The sequence below is a fragment of the Cervus canadensis genome, chromosome 6 (genome assembly GCF_019320065.1).
Source record: "Cervus canadensis isolate Bull #8, Minnesota chromosome 6, ASM1932006v1, whole genome shotgun sequence".
Lineage (NCBI taxonomy): Eukaryota > Metazoa > Chordata > Mammalia > Artiodactyla > Cervidae > Cervus > Cervus canadensis.
In genome coordinates, this window is record NC_057391.1 from 45,312,099 (window position 1) to 45,317,349 (window position 5,251).

Here is a 5,251-nt window from a genome sequence, read left to right on the forward strand (position 1 = left end):
CACACTTTTAGCTATATGAGACTAAAATTTATTGTGTATTTAACATACAGACTCACAGTGTCTGTTTGCACTGGGACTGTTCACTAATCATGTTTTAGACGTTATTTTGAATTCTGTTTTTTCTTTTGTCACCACTCATGCGCTTCAGTCAGTGACTTCTGAATTATTGATCATTTTAATTTACTGGAAATATAATAATAGACTAACAATAATAAAAGCATATTTCATAAACAAATATGATGACATATAAGAGACACAAAAATGTTTTAGCCAATAGTAACTGTGGGTCAAGAAGATCGCCTGGAAGAAGAAATGGCAACTCACTCCAGTATTCTTGCCTGGGAAATTCTATGGACAGAGGAGCCTGGCAGGCTTCCGTCCATGGGGTTGCAAAGAGTTGGACATCACTGGGCACACACATGCACACACTCACACACACATCTGTACCAGTTACCTGAAATTAGCTACAACAGAATAATATAATTCTATTAGTGCATAACCAACATTTAAGAATATAGTGATTCAGATTATAACTCAATTTCTAGAAAATCATAATTAAGCTCATATTTCAAATGTATATAAACAGAATGTTTAAAACCTTTTTCTCTGAAACTGCAAAAGATCTGGAGAACATTTGAGAGATTACCAGAGACCAAGAAGTCCAAGACCCACCTGAGAATACTGGTTTATAGGTTGACTTCTCTATTGAGACACATAATCAAAGTGTTTAAATGTGGTAAACTCACAAGCCTGTCTTTTTTAAATGCTTCACTGATTTGTTACCCAACTTTCCTAACAATCTGTCCCCTTGCTTGTTGAACAAGCTATAGTTCTTAAATACCTCCCAGGCTGCTGAACTTCATGCGTGGCTAAACTCCTGTCCAGAAAGCTTCTATAAACTTATATTTCCTACCAGATATGTGTGAAGAGTCTGTCTCCCCAACTTTTCACCAACTCTGGGTAAAGAGAAGTTGCCTTTCATATTCTAAAGATAGCACTTAACACAAAAAATCAGATGTAGCCCAAATGACTCTTGAAGACCTTTTACATTGTTCATGAAATATGGAGAGATAGGGCCATATCTCCTGTCTCCAGTGCAATAGACAGCTCAGGCTTATTGAGTAGAATATGGGTTAAAAAAAAATAGCTTTCATTGTGATGTTTTTCTCTCTTTATATCTATTTGCTTTTGACTATATTATTGTTTTGTGCATTGCCCTTTGTCATGTTTTAATTTGAAACTCTCATCTTTTCCTTATATTAAGGATGTGATTACCTTTGTATTATGTCTGTAGTTTGGATATGTTTCCTAATATGCCATCTCTGTGCATGGTGTAGCAAGTGTGTTATACATATGTATGTGTGTGTATGTGTGTTCTGTTTATGACCCTTTCCACTTGTAGATTAAGTATGTAACATCCTAAGTATAATCATAGAACACTTCTATTTTTCATATTTGAATTTTTAATCTTTATGAAATCCCTTTTTATATGTATAGCATGAGGTAAGCATCAAAGTTTACTTTTCCTCAAGAACTTAAACTGTTATCTCCCGGAGGGATATCGGGATATCCTTAAAAGTTCTCTGATATTTTTATATTTTCCTGTTTGGGTTTTCATACAAGACTTTCAGCTGTTAGTAATCTAAAAGATAGGGAAAAAATCAAGACATATTTTTTTCTGTAACACACTTGTGCCCAGGGCTTTTCCTTCCTCTTGGAGGAGAGTAGTGCTACTTCATTGATTTGATTACAAATAAGGCAATGGAGAAAAGAAAGCAAGCTCTTTAATCCTGTGACAAAAGATTTTATTTATCCCTCAAAATCAGTTCTTGCCTTCCTCCTTAGTAGCAGAACTCCCAATTCTTAGCTGACTACATGACCAATCAGAATAAAGACTGTTTAATTACAAACTTCCTGGAAGCTGGGAACTATCTGTTTTTTCTGAAATGTCTTTAAAGGTAGGAAGCATGACCTGTCTTCCCTCTACCTCCTTGTTGCTGGCTAGGATGTGGACATGATGGCAGGAGCTAAAGCAGTAATGTTGAACTCTGTGGCATCATGTTAGAAGAGTCCAGAGCAATCAGACAAAATTAGCCTGAGTCCCTGAATTTGTTGAGCTGGTATTTTAGTCCTGGACTGCCTGCTCCTTCTCTCCGAAACAGAATTAATGTCTAACTAGGGTAAAACATCATTGTTCTGGATTAGATTTCTTTTATATATAGCAGAACTTAATCCTAAATGACATAGAAACATAGAAGAGAGCTTATGTTTCATTCACAGGACACAGCACTGGAGCTGGAACATAGTAAACGCTCAATAAGTGCTTGTAGGAGGCACATATGTCCATTTACAGGCAAGATAATAGTGATTCTGAGAATTTCAGGAGGTTGACATATATACATTTAGTATCTTTCACATTTGGGCATGTGACTTTGAGACTTTAAAGGAAATATTATATCCTCCCAGCCGTGTTTTGCACAATAATCACCTTTCATTGGCAACTCTTTAGAAGGCCCTCTTTTGTTTGACTTTTATTTTCTAAGAATGGGTGAATCTGGGAGTGCTTGCCACCATTTTGATACATTTTTCCCTTGGCTCATACTATAAATGGGGGATGGTGAGTTATCTAGAATAGAGCCCAGCCAAGCTCTGGCACTGTGGTGACAGCTCTTTGCTAGGTTTATGCACCTATTTAATTGCAGTTACATCCTTCTCCGTTCCCTGGGGGCCCATCTTTATGGAGAAATAGGCAGTTGGCCGAGGATGTTGGAAGTGAACATTCTTTGCTAATTATTTAATTTTCGTCTGGCACAAACTAAAGCCTCTTAAGTTTAGTGAGAAATGTAAGTCAATTACCTTCTTTTGCTACCAAGGAGCCTACCACTTAGAACTCAAACAAACACACAGCTCTATTTTTGCCCTTGTCCTCCACCTCAGCCAGTGAAACTGCTTTTTTCTTTTACCTGCTGTTCATGGAATCATGAGAGTGAGCATCTCCAGCTTTCTGCTGTAGATTTGAGGCATCCGTAAAAATGGAGGGTAGACAAAAGTACTGGCATCTCACACCACCATTCTTGCATGTACTCACTCCTTCCTTTATTTCATCTCCAGTTTATCAAGCACTGGCTGGGAATATAATACCCACAATAACTCAGCAAGGAAGATGTCAGGAAAGTGGGACTTAGAGAGCTGAAGTTACTCACCCAACCCCACACAGCTAACAAGTGGCAAAGTTAGGGTTTGCAGACAGTTTGCCTAGGTTCTGATGTTGGCCCCAGACCATGGTTATGTTACCTTTACTGTTAAGAAAGTCTTTACCTTCCTTCTTTTCTTAACATCTCCTATTCACCTTTCAACACACAGCACAGGTGCTGCTTTCTCAGAAAAAAGTGAAAGGGAAAGTGTTAATTGCTCAGTCATGTCCAGCTCTTTGCAACCCCATGGACTGTAGCCCACCAGGCTCCTCTGTCCATGGGATTCCCCAGGCAAGAATACTGGAGTGGGTTGTCATCGCCTCTCCAGGGGATCTTCCCAACCCAGTGATTGAACCCGTATCTCCTATATTGCAGGCAAATTCTTTACCATCTGAGCCACCAAGGAACGTGATCCCTAATGCTAGCACGGAGGCTCTCTGTGCTCCTGCAACAATCAGCATGTTTATTTTAAACACTGCATTTACTGTGTGTCATAAATGTTTATATGGATTACCTACTTTAGTTCTCACAAGCCTTCTCAAGGAGGTTACTGTGTCTGTGGGCAATTTCTGAAGAGGAAACTTGAATAAACAGAACTAAGGGTGCAAATCCAGGTCTTTTTGATTCTGGAGCCTGTGCATCATGGTGTACTGTACTACAATGAACTTATTTCTTCAGATGTCCCTCACAACTCAACGTTCCTTAAGACCAGAGACAGTTTGTATTCACTCTGTGCTCTCAGCAGGTAGCTCAGGATGACACAGAACAAGCACTAACTCACCTGATTTAAATCTCCCTTCCTCTCTGCTGGCCCTTGACTGGGTTACTGTTGTAGGAGGTGGGAATTAATTTGTGGGAATAGACATAGTTCCCCCAAAAGTGCACATACCATAAAAAAGAGAGACCTATAGATTCATCTTCCTATGGCATATACATACTCACAACTTGGCTGAACCCTTCTCCAGGTACTCCTAGATATATGACCAAAAATATCTTTCAAGGAAGTTCTCACACAGGATTGCCTCCTATAGTCTGATCATTATTAGCTGGTTTACCAAATATTTCCAGTGCTTCCTTCTGAGAATGTGTTAGGATCTCCCTCCATTGCCCCCTGAGTAAGGCGAGCCCCTGTGACTTGCCCACGTAGTATAGATGGAGAGCCACATGTTACTTCAGGTGAAAGTTTGAAGGGCCCTGACCTGATTTCTCACTGGTCCAGTGACCAGCAGTATTTGAAATGGCATTATAAGGGGTAGCTTCTTACTTCTGACGGACAATGAACAATAGGATGAGCAAGACACAGTTCTTGGTTATTATAAGCTGTTAAGACTGGATAGTTGATTGTATTCACTGTATAACAGTCTATCCTGATGGAGATACTCTTGAAAGTCTTCAGTAAGTGGTTCTTGGCATTTTTATCTTACATTGAGGAATTAGAAAGAGTCATTAAGTTGAGGCCTAACCCCCAAAACTTTAGGCCTACGAGTTTAATGACAGTCATAAAGCTGCAGAAAGTTCTGATTCAGAGAGTATGCCAGTCGTCCTTTCTCATCACCACTGGAGGCAGAGAAGGGTGAAATGAGCCCAATCTGATAGGGTCTAAATTAGATAAGCAGAAATATTCTGAAGGTCAATGGGTGGAAAGATCTTCTGGAACCTCCTTCCTTGTGCTCTTTTGAAATCAACAAACATGACACCATTGCCTGAGACTGGGTGGTGACAGTGTGCTGGGAGGGTGGGGAGAAGCTGCTGCCCTTGAGGAGAGCCTTCTGGCTTTATGATTTCATATCTTCCATCTTGGCTGGTTAGAAGATTCATTTATACATTTAACCAGATTTTTCCCAGGGAGTAAATCCCACCCCCCCCCCGAGATAAATTAAACACTTTTAGGGATACAGTCAGTCTGTGAGGCCACTCGGGCCCCATTTTGTGCTTTGCAGCAGCAATTTACCAAATGGTACCCTGGTGACTTGAGGAGTGATAGCGCATCTGTAACAGGGCTTCCTTCGCATCCAGGGATGCACTCTCAGAATTCTCCCTGAAATGCATGGACAGCC